The 26879-nt window shown below is 44.0% G+C and overlaps 1 protein-coding gene across 8 annotated transcripts in view; it reads left to right on the top strand.

The window, feature by feature from the left end:
- The window catches only part of TLN2 (talin 2), a 425239-nt gene that overhangs the window by 110314 nt on the left and 288046 nt on the right, over positions 1–26879 (top strand). The gene's annotated exons all lie outside the window — the stretch shown is intronic.

The raw sequence follows: 26879 nt of genomic DNA, 5'->3' as shown, positions 1-26879 counted from the left end.
AGGATTCCCTATAAGTTCTCCACAGTGGCTCTCTGAATAAGCCTTAATTGGTATGTTAGGTAGAGATAAATAATTATACCATTAATCTGGTTATAAATTTAAGTATATGATGTTTTCTTCTAGATGAGTGAATATTTAAGCCCTATAATTGATCAATGAAGCAAATATATATTTTTAGTTGGCAATATGAAATAAAAGTGACCAAAATTTGAATCAAGTTGAAAAGAAATATATGGAAATGAAGTTTATTTATTAGAAAAGTAACTTAGAGTGAATAAGTAAAATTTTCATAACATAGGTTATTATCTTAAAATCTCCTTGAAAATATGGGTCCAAACTTTCAGTTAGTGCGAAATTATTTTAGACTCATATTTTCCTATTTAGATTTTTTTTCTGTGACATAACTTTTAGACCAGTTATGGTCTGTATATAGCCATTACTTACCTCTTCCTTCTGTGAATAGAATAACAATCTACCACTTCTAATCAGTATTCTTTATTTAGCATTCTTATACATACAGGTGATGGTAAGAATGAACACCTTTGTGGATGGATTTACCATAAACTAGGCTCTATTTGATCTCACTTTCTTACTCATTTAGCCTTCCTAACAACCCTGTGGGCTAGGTACCGTTCTTATCTCCATTTTATAGATAAAGAAACTAAACTACCAAATACTGGAACCAGAATTTGAATCAAGGGAGTCTGGCTTTAGGATTTCAGAGCTTAACCATTACCCTGCATTGCCTGTCTGCATATGCTGGTCATGCTGACAGTGGTGGCCTTGGAGTGGGTCAGGATCTTGGAATGACTGATGAACGAAAATAGATGGGCTTTTCAGTAAGAACTAGAGGCCCGATGCACAAAATTCGTGCAAGAGTAGGCCTTCCTTCCCCTGGGTGTTGGCACAGCTTCCCTCTGGCACCTGGGACCCAGGCTTACCTCGCAGCCCCAGCTTTGTCTGGAAGGATGTGCAGTCCAATTAGCATGTTAGGCTTTTATTATTATGGATTACCTTTGTTTTGAAAAAAAAAATGTATGTTATTACCTCAGTTCAGACAGAGAGCCTATTTGTTTAGTCAATTGTGAATAACAGCATTTGTTGCATGTGATTCCATTGAACACATTCCATTTGTTATCCTATCTAATAAAAGAGTAATATGCAAATTGACTGTCACTCCAACACACAAGATGGCTGCCCCCATGTGGACACAAGATGGTCGCCACAAGATGGCCAGCATGGGAGGGCAGTTGGGAGGGACCAGGCCTGCAAGGGAGGGCAGTTGGGGGCAATGAAGCCTGCATGGAAGGGCAGTTTGGGGGGACCCAGGCTTGCAAGGGAGGGCAGTTGGGGGGGGGGGACCAGACCAGCAGGGGAAAGCAGTTAGGGGCAATGAGGCTGGCAGGGGAGGGCAGTTGGGGATGACCAGGCTGGCAGGGGAGCGCAGTTAGGGGTGACCAGGCTGGCAGGGGAGGGCAGTTAGGGATGACCAGGTCAGCAGGGGAGGGCAGTTAGGGGCAATCGGGCTGGCAGAGGAGCAAATAGGCATCAATCAGGCTGGCAGGGAAGTGGTTAGGGGGTGATCAGGCTGGCAGGCAGAAGCGGTTAGGGGCAATCAGGAAAGCAGGCAGGCGAGCAATTGGGAGCCAGCAGTCCTGGATTGTGAGAGGGATGTCCGACGGCCTGTTTAAATGGGCAGTCGGACATCCCTTGAGGGGTCCCAGATTGGAGAGGGTGCAGGCTGGGCTGAGGGACACCCCCCCCCCCCCCGCCCCATGCACGAATTTCATGCACTGGGCCTCTAGTTTATTTTACAAATTTCTATCTTGTCATAATAACAAATACAACTCAATTGCTTACATATTTAGTAGGCACCTTGAGTCTGTGTGACTTAGCAAACATTCAGGGTTCTTCCAATAGAGTCTACATTCCAAAGACTGATTTGTCTTGGATTCCATTTCAGACACAGCAGCCGGGTATTGAGTATACACCCACACTTGTATCGTTGGCTTTTTTTTACCTGAACTGCACATGCTCTGCTAAGTCTGGTCCTCTGGCTCTACCCGGTTAGCATCTCTCTGATCCAGAGATGAAAGGGGGTGTGGGCTTGGTGGGTCTTGGCCTTCCACAGCCTCATTTACCAGCAGGACCACTGATTTTTGGGGTGGGGGGCGGGGACTGGCTTTCTGGGCCACCTGCCTTTCTGGAAGTCTCTCCCTCCACTCTGCCTCTTACTGTTGGGGCTCTGGGGGGTGGAGGAGTGAGAGAGAGAGAGAGAGAGACACCAGTGGCTTTTGATCCAGTGTCCACATTCTGTTGTTTCTTTTTTTTTTTTTAAATATATATTTTATTGATTTTTTTTTTTTTTATAGAGAGGAAGGGAGAGGGACAGAGAGTTAGAAACATCGATGAAAGAGAAACATCGATCAGCTGCCTCTTGCACACCCCCCACTGGGGATGTGCCCGCAACCAAGGTACATGCCCTTGACCGGAATCGAACCTGGGACCCTTCAGTCCACAGGCCGACGCTCTATCCACTGAGCCAAACCGGTCAGGGCCACATTCTGTTGTTTCTTAATCAACAAAGGAAACATTAAGGTTGGGGTTTGGATAGGGACACTAGTTTCAAATTCTGTATTTAAAAATCTTATTTTTGTAAGCCATGTGAAATAAAATATTCTTAATACATAGGAAAAGTTTTAAGGTTGGGAATCCTCCTAATATCTTATTTTCTCATCCTTTTTGATGTTGTCACTGGCACCTTTTGTTAAGCACTTTTTCCAAAATGAGCTGTTAAGATGTGGTCCAAGGGCCCCAAATGGACTGTTTCAGTGTCACTGCTCATGACAGGTGCTGCCAGCCCCTCAGGGTCAGCACTGGGAGTCCCCAGGCGCACTGTGTCCTCAAGGGCTTAGGGAAGTGGGTCCTGTGATGTAGTGACCCAGAGGGTGGGAGCCCTGGGCTTTGGGGTCGGTCAGACTTGGGTGCAGGTTGAGTTTCTTAAGCTGTAAAATGGGGACATACTGAGGCTTACCTCGTGCAAGAGTTAAAATAATGTAGGTAATGAGATGCTATAGGAATGGGTACATGATGACAATAATACATGGATCTTGCCTGACACATAGTAAGACACATCACTTCACATGACATTTAATTTGTAAGTTATGGTTGTTGTCGTTTGGGGTCCTACATGGAACCTCTGTTTCTTTTTCCCCACTAACCCATGCCTCATGGTGTTTTGCCTGCCCCAGGGAGGTGCTGTGGTTGGGTGTCCTGTAGTTTGTAGGGTGGACTGTGTCTGGTAACCAAGCAATGCCTCGTCTCTGCCCCCTGGATCTCTGCAGGCCCTTAGGACAATACTCAGAGAATTAATAAAATGTGTTTTATAAATGTGAAAGAAGACAACCTCCAGCGAATCCAAATTCCTGGTATAAAGTGATACCTGGTATAAAGTGCTCTTCCTATGTCCAGAAAAGGAAGCGCATTTAGAATGAAGTGTAAAAGGTAAAATGCACAAATTTTGCCTTGGCTGCTTGGCCCCAAGTATATGTATCTGCAATTCTAAAGCACGTTGACAACCGCTTCCTGTGGCACTCGAGGGATTTCTCTTTATTGTGTGTGTCCATAGCCTGCTGAGTGCCAGGCTCTTCAGTCAGTCCTCCTTCCATCCTCAGGTTGGAGCGACCTCCAGCCCCTGACCCCTCCTGTGGTTGTGCTGTTCCAGGAGGGTGATTAGGGCACCAGGAGGGGCTGCTAGCAGCACCTGGTATCAGTGCCATATGCACGTGGTAGAAGCACAGGCATTGGGTTGTTAGTCTGCTTTTTGTGTTTTGGAATGTTTCTAAGTTAAAGAAGAAGGGATGGTAGGCATTGCCTATGCTTTACTATAAAAAATTCAACATTCATTCTCAAAAGGGTTGGGCCTAGCTCCAGGCTGTCCACTGAAGGCTTGTGAAAATTTCTTTGAATTCTCCTTGTTGTTGTTTTTTTTCCTTCTTACAAATATTTGGGTTTTACATCCCATCCCATAGCTCATTTTATCTGTTTAAATGTAAGAATATTTTTCTTCCCAAATGTTAGAGGAGGATTGACTTGCCTGAAAGAGATGCATCTCTCAGCTTCCCTAACCGCCGTGTACCCCTGGGGGGTGCCCCCCTGGGAGAAGGAGAGTCCTCTCTGCTGTGACAGAAGGATGTTTTGTGGGAGCTGTAGCTATGCTATGCGGAGTTCACCCCTGAATGTTAAGGATTAATCCAAATTTCATTGATTAACCTCTATGGAATTTCTAGGAATTGATGGATCTAACTCAGGATGAGGCTATTTGTGTTCAAACCATTCTCTTGAGCTAGGGTGGAATGAGCAACCTCATCTTCCTAGATTTCTTGTCTTTAGTTAAAACAAAAAATAGGTCTTTTATGTGCCTTCAGATGGTCTTCTTTGAGTGTTTTTCTGAGAAGCCACCATCATAAGCCAGTAGTGACCCGGCTGGCTCTTCGCCTCTCCGTACAGGGCTGTGACTTAAACTCCTTTGTGTGGTGGCCCGGGGTTCAGCGTCTAGCTCTGGCCCATGCCCACAGGTACACCCTCACTGACCAGCAGGCTCTCATCCTGGGTCAGAATGAGGGGCGGAGAAGCCTGAGATGAGTACAGTGTGCTTGAATATTTTACACACTTACCATGGTGCACATTCATATAGCCCCTTGATGTCGCAGCATGGTGTGGGTCTGTCATGACAGTGGGAAATTTTAGTCTTTTAATGGAGAAATGCCTACATTTCCCTGAAAACATCATTTCCGGGGCCCTCTGGCTGACTTTGTTCTGTCTCTTCTCCTTGAGTGTCACATTTCTGGGCCTCTCTTGGTTCAGAAATGTCTCCTAGCTGAACAAAAATCTCATTTTTTGTTGTCTATGTTTAAACTTTCCTTTATTCTTGATAACATACTGATACTAAGGAGTCTGGTAACTCTTTCTAAAAAGACCCCATAAGTGTCACAGAAGCAGGAGGCTGTAGAGGCTTCCCTAACTGAATCAGCCCCTCTGTTTCCCCTGTCAGGATGTTTATTGGTTCACTTAACAAGTAAAGATAACTGCTCAGAGGCAGGATTTTTTTCTTTCAGATTTTCTTTCTTCCAGGGGATGGCTTCTGAAGTTTGTAATTGGATTAACTTGGAGACAGAGCCAACCTTTGATAATTCTTGAGTTCCCCTTGCGTTAAGGTAAATAAACAAAATTAGGGGATATCTGTTTCTATGTGATTTGGCCACAGTGTCTCTGTTTCTTGGAAGGAGAAACCGTCCTCCAAAAAATCCCCCATGTGGCTCTGCTGTTTTGGTCCAGTGTTTGGGAAAGGGCACTGCATGGACATTGCAGACCTACATTGCTGTTCTCTGCTGCTGGGCTTGGTAACGTCTGGTTCCCATTCCCCTCACTTGTAAAATTGGACACTCGGTCTTTCTCAAGTCCTCCGCTTCCAGCCCTCATTTCAAGACCCCTCATTATGGGCTACATGTTTATCCCTCCAAAATCGTTATGTTGCAAATCTAAGTGATGGTATTAGGAGGTAGGCCTTTGGGAGGTGATTGGGTCATGAATGTGGAGCCCTAAAGAGTGAGAGAAGAAACCTTAGTGGGCTCTCTCCCTCCTTCCACCATGTGCAGACACAAGCAAGAACATGGCCATTATGAACTAGAAAGCAGCACTTTACTAGACACCAAATCTGCTGGTGCCTTGATCTTGGACTTGCAGCCTCCAGAACCTGGGTTTACTTCCTGTTCCTGAGTTGTGTGCCTGTGGATGAGTCACTTAACCTCTTCTTAACTCATCTGTGAAATGGTTCATCACTCTTACTCTGTAGGTTGATTGTGAAAATGACAAATGGCGTGGGTCAGACATGCAAGGGGCGTAGCAGAGTGTCTCATACATGGGAAGCACATAGCAAATGCCAGTTCCTCCCTAGTCCCCAGTCCTCTTGGGATCTAGAAGAAGGTCTGTGTAAAACTGGTGCTTAGTAAATACTGATTGGAAATCCCCCCAGAGCCTGTATCAGTGGTCGGCAAACTCATTAGTCAACAGAGCGGCAAACCGCACTCACGAGCCACATGTGGCTCGCGAGCCGTGGTTTGCCGACTACTGGCCTATAAGGTATGTTGCACCTACAGAATAAATTGTCATAGAAGCCTATAGCCTGGTCTGTGGGAGGTATGACTCTGGTCCTGTTTCATTGATTTCTATCTTTATTGGGGGCAGAGAATGTTCCAGACCTCTTACAGGTTAATCCCTTATCCCCCTTGCCCCCATTGAAACAAAAGAGAAAAACAATTCCTTCTTAGGAAGTGGGCAGAGACCCAAGTATTACTTCTCCTATAATTTGAAAGACACACTTTTCTACTTTCTCGCTTAGATGATGTGCACAGCACACACAGTGACTTGCCCCTTTCCCTCTTGTCAAATCTCTTGAAGGCTACTAGCTCAATATGCACACAGCTCCAACTTCTCTTTGTTATTTTCAGTAATTAATTTCCCAGAGGCTCTTTTACCAGTATTACTTGAGAGCAAAACTTTTGAATAGACTGTGAACGAAGTTTTGCCTGATTTCATTATATCAGTAGAAGTATGAAAAAAATAACCCTAAAACTTCTTTCATGGTGTCAGGGAAATCGAATTCTGTTCAAAAGGTCAAATGTATGTGATGCCTTCAAGAAGACTCCCAATGGTCTCCCTTTAAAAGTAGGCATGATATGTTTGGAACAAAGTGTTAATGTGTTTTATTTATTTTTTTCCTCTCAAAGGCCTTTTATAACTTGTATTGTGCAGAGAAGGTTATTTAAGAGTGGTAATTAATTCAGAGTAGTCATTAACATGGAAACATAATCTGACCTTCAAGTACCTTTGAAGAAATGTTAGCAGTGCATGGACATCGACATGTGACAGAGGAAAGAAGAAGGAAGTTGTACCAGTCAATCTGATGGATTATTTCAAAATACGGAAAGTAAATCTGTGTCAGGTTGTGATTATAACTGAAGTGTTAAATACTCAGAGCGTTATAAGTTGCATTTAATCTCTCAGAAGCCCGTGAGTATTCAAGAGATATCGTCACTAAATAATTGGCATAGCTCATGAGAAGAGTTAAATCAGCTTCTATCTTTATCTTGTTGAGGTATGGAATTAACAAACTGAGGAGGGGAAAACTTTCCTGGAAGAAAGGGAATGAGCCAGCTGGGTTTCTCTTACTTGCCTCATTGACACGAAGGAGAACAGAAATGTAAGAGTTTAACATCTTGGCAGGAGGAGCTGGTGTGGTGCAAAGTTATAGACATGGGCTGTTAGAGCACCTGTGACTTTGAACTCCTGCCCACCTCTGATTCCTCATCTGTGCCCTGATGCTGCCCAGCTAGAGGAGATCTAAGGCCCATGCTAATGCTAAGATTTTTATCATTTCTAGTCCTCTGATTTTTGTCATTTTCTGTGTAAATCTATGTGGTAGATGGCTGTCTCCAGTCACCCCCCAATAAAATCTGAACCCCTGAAAAACAGCATTTATTGTATGTAGTTAGCTAATGCTGTTAGCTCAGCACCCTGTGTGAGATGCATCCATGCCATTGATTGCCACATTTGTTCGTTTTTACTGCTGTGTAGTAACCAGTTGTGTGAATACACTATAATTTACCCATTTTACTATCAATGGAAATTGTCAGTTTCCAGACTTTTTGCCTAACAGCCAGCAACTATACTGTTGTTTTCTGGTGCACCTGCGCACAGGAATTTAAGCATTCTCTTCCCCTTTTGAAATATAACTACTGCAGGGTCCTATTATTTGTTGAGGTTAGTAAACTCTCGGATGCGTATCCTCACTTACGGAAGGAGTGCTGGAAGGTTTGCAGGGTTGCTGCTTGCATAGATATCCTTAGGCTATCTGTGTAGACCTACCAGGGACTAAGTGACCCGTGTGATGGAGAGAACACCATATGGTTTCTGGGTTTTTATTTTATCTTGGTTTTCACTGCGTGTACACACGTTTGTTTGTGTTTTATATCAGAACCCCATGAGTTCCCTTGGCAGCAGAGAGATCCTAAAGTATACATACATCCAGCAGAGCATGCTGGACATTCCTCTGGCAGGCCTCTGCCTTTCCTTTGTGCACACACCAGTGGCGCTGGTGACATGTCCCTCCCATGCCGTGCCTGACTGAAACCCATGCTGGAGAATTCCCTATTCCACAGGACCCCGAGTGGGGCAGGGCAGCCCTGATATAACATGGCTGTGACCCAGAGGCTGCTGACAGCTGTACAGGCGAATCCCAAAACTGAAGACATTGAGAACGAGACTCCTTGAGGATTGTCCAATCCAACCATCTCTTTTTACAGATGGAGATGTGGGTGTAGAGAGGTATAGTGACCTGTCCAAGTAGAATCCATATCTGTTCATGTTGCAGCTCATCCTAAATTACTTATGGACTGAGGGGTACGGCAGTATTGAAAGAGGGCTTGACGTGCTCACAATTTATTATCGGTTCTGAACAGTGAGAGCTTTTAAATTAGTCACGGAGTATATGATTTTCTGTTCTCTCTTCTTGGCGAATGACGCACAGCATCCTCCCCTCGTTGGTTTATGTTCTTGGTGTTGTCATGTGGGCTGGAAGTTTATTTTTGTCCTAAGCACATCACCCTGACAGCTAGTTAGGAGTTGTGCTGCTTTGCCTAAAGGCTTCTAAATTTCATTCGAGATTTGTTTTGACTACAAATAAGACAAAATTGATGTCAGACAAGGGAGTGCATTCACTGTATGGAACTGTCAGTGACCTATACTAGTAATTACCTCAAGTACTTGGATTTCAACTTTGGGTGCATGTTCACTTCTAGGCAGCTGCTACAGCCTCCGTTTCCCTTTCTGCCCCTTTTGTTTCTTCCCAGGGCTGAAGGCCTGGGTCCTTCTGCCTTTGGCACAGGCTATGCCTGCCTTGCTTCATTGGACGGAAGCTCCGAGAGGCAGGTGATCAGTCATAGCACTCACTACTCAGTTGCTTATGCTATGCAGTCATTCTTAGTAGCTGTGCCTAGCATCACTTGGATAGCAGAAGGGTGTTTTTGAGCTGCTTGTGTGAGATTTCAGGTAGGAGATGAGGTAAGCAATTGCATGGTAAAGAGGCAGAATTTTATTTTGGTAAAGTCGATCCTGAGTTTCCTTGCAAAGGTGTAGGCGAGTAGAGAGGAGGGAAACCGATTTCCGCTGGGCCATCAAGTCATGGTATTACTCTAACTGCTGCTGGAGGTTGGGAGAGAGTGCAGAACCCCTCCCTCCTGTTCGCCATGGGGGCAGCTCCTCACCGGCCCTGTCTCACTGAAGATTGTGAATGCAGATGAACATGCTAATTAGGTTTCAGTGGAGGGTGGACATTGCAGCCAAGGACAGAGCGAGTTATGTTACTAAGTCAGAGCAAGCTGACCACACCCGCTCCTCCTGTTCTGCACCTCCAGTTCACCCCCTTTCTGCGCCTGTGCCTTTTCTCTCAGTCTGTCCGTCTGTCTGTCCCTCTTTACTGCTCCTCAGACTCACCCTGCTCCATTTGTCCTGCCATTTCCTTTATACCCCAAACTGCTGTTAATAGAAAATCACAGGAAAGTTTGAAATGTTTGTTTTATTTGGGAAAAAAAAAGCAATGTTTAATGTTTTTGTTTGAAAAATGGCTGAGTTAAATCCATATAGAAAGAAACAAAGACACCCCAAGCAAAATCATTCCTGATTTTCCTTTTCAATTTGTTAGGAGTTGTGGTTGTTCATCTCCACTTCCTTTTGTAGGACACTGGAGAAAAATGAGGTGGTGATTCTTGTGTGATAATGAATTTGAATAATTATCCCCCACTCTAACATTTTTATTTTGTGCCTATTTTTTTTTAAGCAAACATAACTTTGCCCTGGAGATTGTTGAGTACTCTACTTATATTCTAAGTTAACCGTACTGTTAATCTACCCTAATAAAAGAGAAGCATGCAAATTGACCATCACTCCACTACACCCACAGCCAATCAGGGCGAGAATGCAAATTAGCCTAACAAAGATGGTGTCAGCCACAGAGCTGAAGTGAGCAGGAGGCTTGGGTTGCCCCTGGCAATGGAGGAAGCCAAGCTTTCCACCCGCCCTGGCCGGCCCTGGCCTCCGCTCAAGGCTACAAAGTTTCAAGTGTAGAAGATAAATAAATCCCAGATATCTGCTTCCAGCCGGCCCTGGCCTCTGCTCAAGGAGGCACTGAAAAAAAAGAAAGAAAAGAAAAAAAGGAGGAGCTGGGAGCTTGGATCGCTGGGGGGTGTGGCCATCCTGAAAATAGCCCTCAGCTCTTCACAGAGGCTGGCCACACTCCCATGGGGTGAGGGTCCCCGCTGGGGGGCTTGGCCAGCCTGCAAACCGCCATCAGCCCCTTGCCCAGGCTGGCCAAGCACCCCAGTGGGGACCCCCACCCTGAAGGGGGTGTGGCCAGCCTGAAAACAGCCCTCAGCCCCTCACCCCATCAGTGGGGGTCAGTTGGAGGTGATCAGGACAGTGGCGGGGGGGCAGTTTGGAGTGACCAGGCCAGCAGGGGGGACGTTTGGGGTGAGCAGGCCAGTGGGGAGGGAAGATGGGGGAGAGTAGACCAGCATGGGGGGCATTTGGGGGCGAGCAGGCTGGCAGTGGGGGGCAGTTGGGGTGAGCAGCTGGCAGGCAGTGTTTAGAGGCAATCAGGCAGGCAGGTGAGTGGTTAGGAGCCAGCAGTCCCAGATTGCAAGAGGGATGTCCGACTGCCGGTTTAGGCCCAAACCCTGTAAACTGGCAGTAGGATATCCTTTGAGGAGTCCCAGATTGGAGAGGTGCAGGCCAGGCTGAGGGACAATCCCCCTCCCCCCCCCCCCCCCCGCACAAATTTCGTGCACCGGGCCTCTAGTGTTGTTATAAGAGAATTAGGAGCTTCATATCCTACCAACATTATTCACTCTGAAAAACAAACATACTAACTCTTCTGCAGAACATACTCATTTGATGGTACAAAGGTTTGCTGGACCCGGTGAATAAATTTTTCTTCCTCCCTCCCACTTTCTTCCTTTTTGTTAATAAAACAATTGAGAGTCTCAAAAGACTTGTGCTAGCTCTCCTACATATTTCATATCCCTGAAGTAATTTTATATTACTTCAATTATGGAAACCTCAGTTTTGTTATCTGAAAAATGGGAGTGATGACTTTACCTAACCCTCAGGTTTGCTTTGTGGAGTGAGAAGGTATATAAGGCACCTACTTCAGGCCTAGCACATAATGAATACTCAATAAATGTTGGCTAGCAGGACTCCTTTTTAGTTACTTGTGCCTAAGGCAGAAAGGAGTGCAGGGCTTGTGGAGGTGGGAAGACCATATTTTTCAAAGACAAACAGACTTAGGTTCAGATTTCAGGTCCCTAGTATATGCTGGGAAAAACAGAAGGCAGCAGGGAAAGAGGAAGATCAAATATGAGATGGATTGACTCCATAAGAGGAGCCATAGGCATGAATGTTTAGAAGCCGAGTAGTTCTGTTGAGGATACTGTTGAGGACAGGACATGGTGGACATCACTCATCCATAGGGTCACCATAGTTGGAGTCAACTCAATGGCGTATAACCCACACAGACAGCATGTGATGTTAGGTAAGATTTTAAACTTGTCTGAACCTTAGGTTCTTCAACTGAAAATCAGATTCCTATCAGACTCTTCAGAGTGTTTTGAGGATTAAATGGGATAAAGCATGAAAAATTATGGTGTACTAACTGTTAGTGTTACCTTTTTAGTGAGGGATAGAAGTATAATGCTAAAGAAATAGATAATATTTAAAATTTATTGAGCACTTACATGTGCCACACAGTGTTCTAAGTGTGGTTGGAAGTATTAACTCATTTAAGCTTCAAAACAAATGCAAGTGTAGTTACTACTATTCCTATTTTATTGATAAAGAAACCGAGGCATTAATGGTTAAGCAATTTGGGTGTTGTTGCTTACACCCTTATTTTAAGCTGCATCCCTAGTGGTTCATAAATGAGACACTGAGGGACTTTGCTTCCTCTGCCTTTTCAATATAAATCATTAGCAGGAGATGATGACAGCATATTAAATAAGCTTAACCCTGGAAATTCTTGTGTGGGAGGCAACCAATTGATGTGGCTCTCTCACATCGATGTTTCTCTCTCTCTGTCTCCCCTCTCCCTTTGACTCCTAAAAATCAATGGAAAAAAATATCCTTGGTTGAACATTAACAACAACAACAATAACAAAAGTATATGAATCTAGCTGTTTTAGACATTGTACTTACAGTAGGGTTGGATGGTACTGATTGGACAGATAAGCTGCCATTCACAGCCTGTCCCTTTGTTCATAAAGTGGGTTTGAAGAGAAAAGTTGTCAAGACTAAGCCCATGATACAGGTGAAGAGTTAGACTTTTACCTGGCATGCAGCGGCTGTTCAATTAATGGTAGTTGTCATTTGCATGAAAAATGTTTGAAGTAATGTTACCTAACTAGTCACTGGGGGTTATTTTGGTGGATGTGGGGAACAGGGATGGAATTAGGTTTGCATTTATTCCATCTTTGTTAGCTGGAAAATAAAATCAGAAAGTTTTAAAAAATGGTGTGTAAAGTAATCTCTTTGATGGCTTTCCTTTCATTCTTACTAGGGACATTTTAGTTTTGTATGTGGTTTTCTGATCTTTGAGAGGAGAGTGTATGTTTAATTCCTTTGTCCTCTCCAGGGGGAAGGGTTAAAGTAGAGGCTTTTGCCCCGTTGGCTCACATGGAATGAAGCGAGAGAGAATGTTTTACTTTAAATCCTCACCTTCTCTTCTTACTGTCATTCCTTTGTCTCTCACATAAATTGATAATAAAGTATGTCTGGTCCTTTGAATTCTGTTCCAAAGGTGCTTCAACTACACACCTGAAGCTTGAAGGGAAAGGTGATCATAAGTAGTTTGCGGCGGGGCGGGGCGCGGCGGGGGTGGGCACTGTAGATCACACCCCAGCCCGGTATGTCTTCCCTGTGGCTGACTTTCTTATGTCTGTGCAGTGGTTTTGAGGAAAGCAAAGAATGGCCATTGTGGGGTATGGGGGCACTTGAGTCGAGTTAGTGCGGCCTCTTATGGATCCGTGACTCGAATTGCTGACATTGGGCTCTAACAAATGTGAGGAGAGTCTCTAAAGAAAGCAGGATATCTGAGTGGTTTTCCTTTTATTTTAGAGGAAAGATATCAAGAAATAAGAGAGATAGAGAATCTATGTCAGTAAATCTTGGGGAAAAATAGTTTCTTCCTGGTTTTTGACAAATTATGCAATCGGTTGGTTTCCGAATGAGGTTTTAGACTGTGGTGGTCCACTTATCAAGTTCTCCTGAAAGAGATATGGGTCAGCTTTTCATCGACTACTGCCCAGCCATTGTGTGGGTGGGTCCGTGCTGGATCCTGGCAGCGGAACCCGGCACCCTCCTGTACACCCCAGGAGCTTTCTGCAGTTACCTGTTTCTAATGAGCTTGGAGGTGAAAAACCTTTTTGCAGGAGTTCCTTTTCAACAGGAGGGTGTGTTTTCTGCTTTTTAAAATTATTATTTTATTTTAAAGCAAATCTGACTTTCTAACCCCTGAGGCTTTCTAAGAATGTTCTGTTTGGCAAGTTTCCTTGCTAGTTTATTCTGCTTCTTTTGTTGTATTTTCCTGCAGCTGACATTTTCAGGACAGAATGACTCCCAAGCGTGAATTTCAGAGTTCAAAAGCTGGAGAAGAAAATTGCATCTTCTCCCTCTGACGTGCAATTAACTTTGACTTTGACAACGCTTCACTCACCCTGCTGGGATGTGGGAGACTGTTGCCGAGGATTTGGAAGCTGCATAATGAAATGAATGGTCTGCCCTGAAACTGCTTTCAAGCACACACACTCCACTTCCCCAAACACGCACAGACACACACACATACACACTTCCATGGATCCCAAGGTTGGGATAATCCTTCAGAAGTTACCTACAGTTTAGATACTAACTCTTGCCCGCTTTAAATATGCCAAGTGTTTTTCAGAACCAGAAGATTATAAAGTGCATCCTTGTGCAGCTGTTTCAATAGAGCCCTCAAGCCAGCAACTAGGGAAGATAAATCCGAGAGAACAATCTAAACTGGGCAATTGCATTTAAGGTGGGGCAGATGGAGTGTTCAGCTGATTTGTGACTTAACATTCCCAAAGAGGTAAGGATGGGGTAGCGTTACTCTGCACTTCTCCAACTGTGAAGCCCAGGAATAAGCACTTTTGATGCATCTGCCTCCTCCCGTACCCCTCCTGCCTCCTGATTGGCAAGAGGTCAGAGGGCTCTACTTCCATACTAATCAATAGCTGCATGATCTTAGGCAAGTCATGGAGCATTTTATTAGCAGTCTAGCGCCTTGAGAGCAGGCACTGTGCTAAGTGCCACGCACTTTCTTGTTTAATCTGCTCATGAAGCCCATGAGTTTTGAGGTGTGTCTTATTTTTATGGATGAGAAAACTGAGGCTTAGAGCACCTTATGGAATTGGGAATCATACCCAAATTTATACAGACTCTGACACTACCTGTAAACTGTAAATCTGCAACACAGTACATCTGGCATGTATAATAATTCTAAACTTGCTTGCCTTCAATGCATAGCTTGTTATACATGTACACATATATGTAGAGAGAATGATAATTGACTGACTCTCAATGGGAGAAGTTGACTATCCATTGACATCGTGGGAAAATTTATAACCCACCTTTGCTAGTAGTTGACATATCCAATGGGCAAACAATAAAGCAGTAAAGGTACAGAAGCTTAATCTAGTGGATATGGCTAGAACACAATTTCTATTCCTGGAACATGCTTAGTCTCAAGCAAATGTGGGACATTCATGAAAAATATGACCATGTTCACCCTTCAGAAAATTTTTAAAAGTCAGTGTCATATGGCCTACTTAAAAAACCTGAAACTTAGTGAAGTTAGAAATGAAAGACAGAAAGACAAGTAAATGTCCCAGGGCCCTGTGACTGCAAGATGCTCTTCCATTCCTCTTGAGCATACAGACCCAGCTGGGGAGCTCGCCGGCTTGGGGGGCTGACCTGGACGCCGAGCAGGAGAGAAGCAAGTATGCTGTGGACTACCCCAGGTTTACTGGGGATTAGAGGCTGCTCCTGTTTCCTTTCCAGAGGCCCAGGTGGGGGGCTGTTTGCTGTGGGAACTACTCTCTGCTTCTCAGTCAGGTCTTTTGTAAACATAAATCCTTACCCTTCCACTGTCTTAGGAGGGACAGCCCTGAAAACCACCTGGGACTCCTTGGTAATGGGAATTTAGGGCTTTTCCAGCATTCCTGTGCCCTGATGGCGTAGCCTTTTCAATGCTGGGAATTAAAGTGTCTCATTGCTACATCAGTTTAAACCATCGACTTTCAAAAAGCTGTGACTAGGAGCTTTGTAAAAGGAGAATTTTCTGCTCCAAATTTGTCTCCTAATGTAACAGTTCCCATCCTCAGAAGGACGTGTGTGTGTGTGTGTGTGTGTGTGTGTGTGTGTGTGTATGAAGCAGCTTTGGTTTCCTTGTTGGAGGTCAGTGGTGCTGAGGAAGTATGGGTAGAAAGACCTTAGGCCTGAGAGCCAGGGAGAGCTGTGTTTCCTGGGATGAAAGCCAATGGTTTTTCCTCTCACGACCTCAGACACCAACCTTGGAGTAGATTCCTAAAGAGTAGATGAAATTATGTATTTTGAACAGCTCTGTGTCTGGCATAAAGTCAGTGTCAGTAAATTGATACCTTTTGAGACTAGAGTCACCTACAACTTCATTCTTCATTAATTCAGACTCACAGCTTAGAATTCACAATCAGTTGTCACATTCATGCACACATTATATATTTGCTTTTTATTCATTCATTCTTATGGATGTTTAAGGAGCTATGGTAGCCCTACCTGGTTTTGCTCAGTGGGTAGAGCATCGACCTGCAGACTGAAGGGTCCCAGGTTCAATTCCAGTCAAGGGCACATGCCTGGGTTGTGAGATTGATCCCCAGTAGGGGTTGTGCAGGAGGCAGCCAATCAATGGTTCTCTCTCATCACTGATATTTCTATCTTTCTCCTTCTCTTTTCCTCTCTGAAATCATTAAAAAATATATATATTTTTTTAAAAAGAGAGAAACTGGGGTAGGATCTGGAAGTTCAAGTTGGTTTCTACTGTCCATGGTGAGTCTTTTAAGCAGGTGAATAGAGAGGAGCTTAGAATCAAAGGATTTAAGTTAGAAATGACCTTCCTTCATTTCATACTCAAGGGGGAGAAAAAGGCCCACAGAATGCAAGTCATAAAGTTAGACAGCTAGGACAAGAGTGATGCTGTTGTAGTCATCACCTTGCTCATCGCCATAGTATCTGTGTGCATTAATTCATGTCACAGCATCTTTATGAGAATGCTACTGCTATTCCAATTTTCCTGTGAGAAATCTGAGGCTTAGGGAATGAATAGCATTCACTCAAGGTCACGTGGCTCCTGCCGTGTTCTGTCTGGTCTTGCCCTCCTAACCAGAGCCCTACACTGCCTCTTTGGTATGTTTAATCTACTTAGTAAAATTAAGTTACTAAAGGTGCCCCAGGCGAGGGATCTTCTTGCACAAAATGAGGATCACGTGTAAAATGTTCCCAGAACTCCCTGGAATGTGTACCAGTCTCTTAGAGATGATTTAAAACAAGCACGGGATTAACTTGTGCATACAAATTTATGTGACTTGGTCCTACTGCCATGTATTGAATGCGTCCCATGTTCACTTCTGAAATGAGGTTCTTCACTAGGTCCCTGGGCCCCTATTCACTAGGTCTTCACCCTCTCTCCCCTGTCATATTTTCTCAGGCCATTGGCAGCACCGTACTTGAGGTCAATACAATTTCTTTTCGGTGGTAATTTTAGAATTCAGTTTGGTCTTTTCCCCGGATATCAAAAACTGTTGAAAATGTACTGCAGTCTCCCTTTTCGTGACAATTTTGACTTCCTCTACTTTGTTTCCTTATATTACACCTTTAGTAACAGTGCCAGATTCCTTGCAGAAAGCGGGACCCCCTGTGTGGTTTAAGGGTTGAGGAGACTAAGTCCCAGACAGGTGATGTCCCCTCAGATGCCATTGGTGAGCAGCAGAGCTGAGGCCTGGGTTGCTGCCTGGATCCACACCACCCACTTCTAGTTCAGGCCCTGCCTGTTAGCATCCTGTTGAGGTGCTCTGAGAGTCTGCTTGTCAGAACTCTCTGCATTGTGGTGTTAATCTATAGCTCTGCTGCCCTCTTGCATTAATGGTGGGAGTGGCCACTATGTGGTTGGTCATGTAGATTGTTTGTACATCTATTTTTTTCTATAAGCCACATACTCAGTGAACAAACTAAACAAGCAAAATATTTAAGAAAACTAATCAGTATATATTTTTCCAAAGACCGGAAAACACTGCATTTCCTTTGGATAGGCACTCATGCCAGTGTATAACCATTATTCCCAGGCACTATGGCTCATGGGTATGCACACGTGCACCCCTGGGACCCACTTCTGCCTCTTCTCAGAGTCTCCTCTGAGTCCCCTCTTGACATCAACACCGGGATTCTGCTCTGGGGTGACCTGGCCTGTCACAGTGGTCCCAGGGGCCCTTCCCGTGAAGGGTCAAGAGGCATTCTCCTCTGCCGAGCAGGATCCCTCCAAGATCATGAAGGTGTTCTGTCTCCAAATAGAAGCAAAACCTTAAAATATCATGTCTCTATTAGCTTAGGATGCTGGCTGTCTCTATCTCTCAAACGGATTTTTCTCTAACCCTGTCCCAAGTGACCTTTTTCTGTGTGGAAGTTTGGAAAATCTCTCCGTTTCTGTGTGAGAGGTAATGGAGGGGTGACAGAAGCCATGTGCACAGACAAGCCATGAACAACTGAAAAGTTAGGCTGGGGGAAGTTAACAAGACTTAAGTATTTGTGTGAGCTTTGCAGTCCATGTGCATACACACCAATAAACAGGCTATGCATAGAGTCTGTTCGAGTCTATATATGTATGTGTGGTTCTACAATGTACACACTTGCATACAGTTACATTTACACGTGCACAGAGCTGAACCATGAGCTTCCCTCTGATGCTTGGGAAGGCCTCAAGGGAAAATTTTAGGGGCATGGGCCCTGGAAGGTAGATTGGATTTTGGACTTGTAGGTGAGGAGTGCATACAGCAGCTGGTGGAACTGGAGAAGCTGTCAGATGTTGGTATTAGAATCTGAGGTTTTATGGATTATTTTTTAAATGGTTGCTTAATATTGTGTCATATGGATGCACCACAACTTATTTGCCCAGTCCCCTATTGATAGATATTTTTTGGTCTATAATATTTTGCTACTGTTAATTAATATTTATGAATAAACAGCATTTTGTATATATGTAAATTTATGTATAGGATAAATTCCTAAAAGTAGAATCATTGGATCAAAGGAATATAAGTTTGAAAATTTGATAGACACTACCAGATTTCTTTCTTCATTGACCTTTTTCTTTCTGACAGATGAAAAATAGTGTGTTTTTTTTTAATAGTTTGAATTTGCATTTCTCTTTTTAGTGGAGTTGAGCATCTTTTTACTTGTTGAAGAACTGTCTTATTTTTTTTCTGACAATTGTTTACACTTTTGTGCCTTTTTTTTCCTATTAGGTTGTTGGTCTATTCTCATCCATTTGTTAGAGTGCTTATACTAAAAAGCTAGCCTTTGTTGTTTGAGTTGGAATTTTTTCTAGTTTATCACTGGTTGTTGGGCCTGTTTGCCATGTGTATTTTAAAATAATTAGACTTACTTGAATTTAGCGAGAAGTTGCTCAGGAGTTTGTGTTAGATGGAGCCTTAGCTCCCCATTTGGGAATCCTTATCTCAGAGTAAGTGTGGGTGTCCCCAGGTGATGAGTGACCTAGGCTTACATAATGTAAAGAATAGTCTATGCCACTTCAAATTTCTCTCACTGGGAATAACTTGAACTTACTGGAAGCTGAATGAACTTTTGTCGGACCATTGGATTTTATTTGTTGCCCATTCCCAGCCACCAGCCAACTGCTCAGCACAGCCCCATGCAACATGCTGCACGATTTCAGCCCTCATGACAGTTGTGGCCCTGTCCAGGGAAGTGGGGCTAAGAGCAGTCCCTGAAATATTCCCACAAAAGAGACCAAATCTCTTCTTTCTTTTTTTGTGTGGAAAACATTGCTTGTGCATAACTTGGCAAAAAACGATTTGGCAATAAGACCATGCTATTCTGTACTTGGCATTTGTGAATTTGCTGCCTTGATTGAGTTGAAAGGGTTCTGAATGTTGTGTTTAAACCATGGTTAATCATCTGCTGTTTAACTTTGGGCAAGGCATTCAACTTCCCTGCTCAGCTCTTCCTTAGCAAACTGAGAATTGCAATGCCTGAGTTGTGAAGATAAAATTAAGTATTGAATCTAATAATTCTCATGTAACTACCTACATCCGGGTGGGCAGTTGGCCTCAAATTTGTGTGTGCGGGAATCTTAAATATGTGTATTCCTGGGTCCAAACACATACGTTTTCATAAGCATCTTAAGTTATTCTGAAGTAGGTGGCCTATGATCCACACTTAGAGGAACTCAAAATTAACTCACACTTTGAGTTAGGACAGTCATGGAAAGCTGGTGGGGATGTATTCCTTTGACTCCATTCCCCAACCCTCCCCCCTCTTCACCTAACAGTGATCCATTTGGATCCCACTTACATTTAGTTGTGAGAGCCCTAATTCAGGTTTTTAGACTCTCAGGACCATTACACACACACACACACACACACACACACACACACTTATAGAGAGAGACCAAGATGATCTGTTTTTTCCTGAGAATAATAGTATTTTTCTTTCTCATCTTATTGATTATTTAGCAAAAAAGTCCATGCCCTGTGGATAATGCCAAGAGGATTTGAATCATGACAATATTTATGCGTCTTTATGGGAGTTTGCAGATGTTAACACCAGGCCTACAGGCTTTCCTGGCATTCTGCCCAGGGAGAGAAGTTGGTCTTTCTGTCCAGCAACCTGTGGGCAGCTGTTTAGAAAGGCCCCCTGAAGCAAGCCCTGTAAATTACTGTGAGTTCATGATGTGCCAAGCACCCCATTCTGGCTTCGAGGTTCAGGTGATTGGCTGCTGTTTGCTCATGGCACGAACCAAAGGCATTTGCTGATAATTGTCTTTACCAGTGGGAGCTGGGTGGCTTGGCTCTGGAATAGTGTGTGTACAGTGCTTCCCAGCCGTTAGTGTGGACATCAATCACCAGGGATTAAAATGCAAATTCTGATGCAGCAGGTCTAGGCTGGGGCCCAAGGGTCTGTCTGCATTTCCAACCAGCTCCCAGGTGGGAGGTCCAGGGATCTTGCTTTGAGTAGCAAGGGATTAGTAGTCAGACAGACCTAGAGGTAAAGCCTGGCTCTGCCACTCCGGGTATGTTACCTGTGTGCCTTTGTTTACGTGATAATTTGTCCAGGCTTACCTTTCTTTTCTTTTTTTTTTATGATTGGGACAATACGATTGATTGGGATAATCTATGTAAAGCACCTAGCTGGGCAAATGTGAGCACTCCTCCAACTAGACAATACTTTATAAGGTTAGAACGTAAACACCAATATTTGGTTCAACATCTAAATGTGTCAGAGCAATACATTTTGGACAAATCAGGAGGCTTCCTGTTTCCTCAGATTTTTTTCAAGTACCAAAAGAGAGATTTGGAGATAGGTAATGCCTGGGGTCAAGATGTTTTTCCTTCTAAACACTTGTCTATTGTTCATCTGTTTTGAAACTCCCCAAGAAAAATTTACCCATATGAACACCCTGTGTTGGCCAGTATAATGTAGTAATACTGGTTTGGTCAGAGAATTAAGATTTATGAGAATTAGATTTTTGATGCCCAGCTTTCCTAATGTGATATGTAGAAACTGACTTCTACTTTATTTTTTTGTAGCCTCTTTTTTGGGAGTTATGTTTGTGATTGTGATAGAGGCAGTTGCCTGTATTATTTGCTAGTCTGCAGGGAATTAGGAGATATGGGTCCTAAACCTGTCTCTGCCACTCACTGGCTCTGTGTCCTTGAGTAAGTAGCACGTCTCTGGGACTCAGTTTGATCCTTTGCTCTATATAGGCTCCAAGACCGCAGAAGCTTGTCTGCCCTGTTCACTACTAGCTGTAGCTCAGAGTAGGCACTCAGTAATGATCTGTTCCATGAATGAGGAATTGGTCAAGGCCAATTTCATGTGCATTTGAATCACCCAGAGATCCTCCTGAGACAGTTTCTGACTGGTAGGTTTGAGGTGAGGCCTGAGATGCTGCATTTCCAACCAGTACTCGGTGATGCTGATGTTGGTTTGCTATTCACTTTGAATAGCAGGTCTCTAGATGAGATCATCTGTTCTGTGATTCATAGAAATCTGTAATTATTTTCTCAAGGTCGGTTTCTAAATATCAACTTGTTCATTGAAACTGAACAAGTAGGCTCAGGGCTCTTGCTGTCTTCACCTAAGCACTGTCTGGCACGTGGTTTTCATGTTTCTGAACATTTATTTGGTTCAAATTTCTTTATAGCATCGGTTCTCCAGGCGGCAGCAACAGCATCACCTGGCAATCCGTTAGAAATGCATCGCGGGAACTCCAGGGAGGGTCCGCACTCGGTGTGCCCGCCAGCTCCCCGGGGATTCTGATGTGGGAGCGCCACTGCACAGCTTTTGAGGCCATGTAGCGTGGGGCTAGTGGGTACTAGGGCACCTCTCTTATTTGACTTACGGAGCATATCAGTATCTTGAAACCACATGAAAGTTGATAGGAAAAATATGTATTTGGAAACTTGGGTAGACTTTAGTGAACTTCCCTGGGTGAGTGGAAAGTAGATATAAATGTGATTTCACTGATTCAGAGCCACATTTCTATGGCTATGTATTAAGATCACTTTTGTCTGTATCCTTTTTACTATTCTATGGGGAAATCAGAGACTCAGCTACCCATTGGAATCACCTGCAGGGCTTTTAGAACTACTGGTGCTCAGGTCCCTGGAGCTTCTGATATAATTGACCTGGAGTGCAGTTTGGGCAGGACTTTTAGAAGCTCCCTGGGTGATTCTAGTATTTACCTAAAATTGAAAATTACTAAAATTGAAAATTACTGGATTAAATGACTTGGTTACCACTATATGTTTTAAGTTTATTTTAAATTTCCATTGAATAACTCTTTTGTATTTGTATGTATGGGTTTTGACAAATGCCTAAAGTTACAAAAGTTACAAACGATTCCTAGCATTTGGTTTTCATAAATGCTCTTTTAGAGTTTTCTTCCTTAAAATATAAAACGGAAAGACATGGCCTTCATTTGATATTTATTATTATTGTTGTTGTTATTATTGCTGTCACTCTCAGAAATCCCATATCTTAAAATAAGTGTAAATTTTAAAATTGTGCCTAACCCTTATTTGCTATACAGTGGTTTATGGTTTTGGAGAGCATTTATAACTACAAATGCCAAGGTCATACCCCAGACCAATTAAACCAGAATCTCAAGGGTGAGGCCCAGGCATTGGCCTTTTCAAAGCTGCTCAGATGTTACCACTGGGCAGCCAGGCCTAAGCACCACTTCTCTAGTTCTCCCAGGAAGTGCCTCTGGGTCAAAGGTCACGATTCATATCAAGGCCCATATCCCTTTTCTCGGATGTAGGTGCTTCTGATATTTCATTTTTTATTCTGTGGCACCAATTTGAGTTCAATTTTGAAAAGAAGAATTCAAGGAAAATGACATCAGTTATCAAGGGTGGTTAAATATTGTTCATACATTTGGAATTTTTGCCTACTTGCGGTGAAATAACTGTTGATCTATACAACACTTTTGTTTGACTTTCCTCCGTGGCCCTCTGAGCAGCGTGGTCATCATGCAGATAGTAATGGTGCAGTCTGTGCAGCGGAGGTGGGGAGGTTGTCTCGGTGCTGTCTCAGGCTTACCTGGGCGTTTATTGTGGGAGTGAGGGAGGCATGGTGGATGCTCTCTGCTATGGCTTTGTCAAGTCAGTGAGATGCTTTCTTGACTTATCTGTTTCCAACAGTAGATGCTATAACTATAGTTTTTAAAAAGTGTTTTCTAAATAAGTAATGATCAAGGTACATCTTCACCTCTGGGACTAACAGCTCCTTGATATTCAGGGGTTAGGGGCTAATTTTCCTGCAGAACTTATTTAATCTAGAAGCTGAACCAGCTTGTCTGAGGTGCTCGGCTCCTGGAAGTAGAGTAATGCCATGCTTTATATAAAGTTTCTAAAAATGTTTTATAGACCTTCTTATTAGATGCATCGAGCAAACCCATTTTATGGATGATGAAACTGAGCCTCAAGAGAAGTGATTTACTTGTTTAATCCCTCAGCTGGTTCTTAAATTTAGCCCATAGCCTTAGATGGTTCACCCAGTGGTTAGGTTCATCCAAGAATTGGGATGATGATGAAAATTTTACGAAGTATGTTTTTAAAGGGATAGTTCTATTAAATTCAACCCTGATTGATTGCCTGGCTCCCCTACTATAGGGAGTTTTCAGTCTTAAGAGCCCGGTTTAGACATTGAATCAAGTTGCACCTTCCTTTTTATGGCATTGTGGAGATTCCACATTTCTTAGCTGCTTTCTCCAGTGACAACAACTTTTCTTCCCCTAGGCCTTTAAGAACACCAACCAGCCTTTTCTTTGTTTTTACCATTTACCGCCTCTATTTATCAAGAGTTTAAGGGTAACAGCAATTAAAAGCTATGTGGTATTGAGCACTTCTGCCCCATTAGCCCTTATTCTTATAGGGCTGCTGCAAAATATTATCATCAACATTCTGTATTAGATGTAACATAATTTGTCTAAGCCAGCCTTGGGCAAACTACGGCCCGAGGGCCGGATCCGGCTGTTCTATCTACTTTGAATTTATATTAGTTCACACAAACACTCCATCCATGCTTTTATTCCAGCCCTCCGGTCCAGTTTAAGAACCCATTGTGGCCCTAGAGTCAAAAAGTTTGCCCACCCCTGGTAAGCCCTCAAAGTGTTAGATTGAAACTCAGCTGTGTCCAATGAATAAACTATTTCCAAGGTTTGGAATGGAAAGGCCTTTTCAGGGACATGTACTTATTGGAGCAAATTCTGTCCCCAGTGGCCTTGAGGGATCCTTAGATTTGGGATCTTAGTTTGATTTTTACATCCATAGGGTACCTTGTGCACTTTCTACAAGGTGAAAAGAGATTAGTTCTACCAGTAAATTAGAAGGTTAAATCTTCCCTCTAACCTCTTTCTATGTGAAGAAAAATATCCCTACTTGACAGACTTAGGCCATTTGTGAATCAGTAAATTTAGGACTGTCACTCTGAAAAATTGTTAAAAGTTCTAAGAACAAATAGAATGCTTTAAAAAAAAATCTGGGGGAAGATATATTTGGTTTGATTTACTTTGGAGAGAAGGCTAGCCTACTGATTACCATAATGAAACATCTGTATTCCTCAGGGGAACATCAAGTGACAATAGACCTTAAAGTACAGTATCCTGCAGCTTAGCCCTGGTGGGGGATTTAGGGTGATTCAGTTGTGATTTGCAAATAAAGAATACCAGTGGAATCTAAATTTTAAGGCTAACCTTAAAACAGAACCCATAGCTTACCTGGGAACGATTTGATGACTTCCTCTTCCTGGTGCCCTCCACCTCCCCACACCTTAGTCAAATTAGAAGCAGACAAATTCCAAGGCAGTGCTGATTGGGAGACACACTTTCTCAGAAACATTTTTGTTTTTAGACATGTGTGTAGGATGTTGGGCTTGGAGAAGGTTGCCCTGTTATATGATGTGTGTGCCAAGATTGCGTGGTGGGTGGGATTGGCAGGTACCTTGACCCACTGTGTTTTGAATAGATCTCTTGCTGGTGATGATGGTATTTCTAACAAATACATCACCGAGTGGGCCCAGGTTCCGAAAAGGACTGCTCACATGATCAGGGGTGATGCTGCATCATCAGTGGGAAGAGGATGCTTGAGAGGAAAGGAGTCTGCGTCAGTTTCAGAGAAGGGCCTGAGAGGGGATGTGATTAAAGTCAGCTTCTCACTGGGAAGGGCATGAGAGGGGTGAGCACCAGCTTGTGTATCAAATACCTGAGCACCAGGATGATCTGGAAGGAGGGAGTTTCAGTGCATGTTGGGTGCTTAACCCAAGGGGCTCATTACCTTGCTGGATCAGCCAGATATCTAAGCATCTACTGACGATCAAGCATTCCAGAGAGACTGAAAGTTTAGTGTGTGTGCTCCCTGCCATCCAGCTGGCTATCATCTTACCCTTTCATTGACTTGGTTTGTTCAGTAAACATTACCTGAAGCTCTACTATGTGCCAGGCCCTCTGTGAGGCACAGGAGACTAAAAAATAATACAGGTATATTTTGACTTAATTGTTAGACCTCTAACTGCTCATTATGTAGATACTAGAGGGGATCGGGCCTAAACTGGCAGTTGGACATCCCTCTCACAATCCTGGACCCCTAGCTCCTAACCACTCACCTGCCTGCCTGCCTGATCGCCCTTAATTGTCCTCCCTGCCAGCCTGATTGCCCCCAACTCCCCCCCCTGCTGCCCTGGTTGCACCACACAGCCTGCTGTTCAGTCGTTTGGTCACCCCTCACTGCCCCCCCTGCCGGCCGGGTTGCCCCACGCAGCCTGCTGCTCGGTCGTTTGGTTGTGCCTCACTAACCCCCCTGCTGTTCGGTCATCCGTTTGGTTGCGATGGCCACTTAGGCTTTTATATAGATAGACTAGAGGCCTGGTGCACAAAAATTCGTGCACTTGAGTGGGGGGTATCCCTTAGCCCGGCTTGCACCCTCTCACAATCTGGGACCCCTCAGGTAGGGTCCCTAGGCCTGGCCTGAGATCCGGGCCTATCGGGGCTTTCCTTCCCCGGGCTGCAGGCAGCTGGCCCCACCCCCGCCTCTACCACTGCTTGCCATCTGTGCAGTACTGCCCCCGCTCCCCTGCCACTGGTAGCCTCCCTCTGCAGGCGACAGGCTGGGGTGCAATGGCTTGGCTGGCCTGGGCCTTCCTCTTTCTTTGTGGGGGCGCAGGGCCAGCACTGCAAGGGTCCGTCTGCCTACCTGATCACCCTTAACCACTCTGTCTTCCTGCCTGATTGTCCCTAACTGCTTGCTTGGGGGCAAGGGGCTGTCTGCCTACCTGATCACCCCTAACCACTGGCCTGCCTACCTAACTGCTGGTCTGCCTACCTGATCACCCCTAACCACTCTACCTGCCTGCCTGATTGCCCCTAACCGCTTGCTTGGGGGCGGGGCCAGCCCGATGAGGGGCCGTCTGCCTATCTGATCTCCCCTAACTGCTTGCCTGCCTACCTGATCACTCCTAACCACTGGTCTGCCTACCTGATCACCCCTAACTGCTGGTCTGCCTACCTGATCACCCCTAACCCCTCTGCCTGCCTGCCTGCCTGATTGCCCCTTACCACTTGCTTGAAGGTGGGGCCAGCACTGACTTCCGGTTTGTCAGTCTCCAGTCGTTACTGGTCGTTACAACACAGGCTTTTTATATATTAGAATATTTAAACGTTCTTCCTCAAACTCAGTTCACATAAATTCACCTTTGTGTCCATTAAACATAAAAAAATAAAATTTAAAAAATGAGTAAATGTCCTAGCCTTTCAAGGAGCACTTGATAAAATTGGGAGTAAAAAGATCTAACAACTAATCATTATAAAATGATGTGGTGGGTGTGCAGAGAGAGATGTGCAAGGTATTATGGGAATACAGAGATGTGGTACCCAGCACAGTTTTGGAGTCAATACATTTTCACAAAAGGCCTTCTGAAAGGAGGTGAGG

The sequence above is a fragment of the Plecotus auritus genome (assembly GCF_963455305.1).
Source record: "Plecotus auritus genome assembly, chromosome: 1".
Classification (NCBI taxonomy): domain Eukaryota; kingdom Metazoa; phylum Chordata; class Mammalia; order Chiroptera; family Vespertilionidae; genus Plecotus; species Plecotus auritus.
The sequence above is the reverse complement of the archived record's forward strand: the minus strand, read 5'-3'. Positions and strand labels throughout refer to the sequence as shown.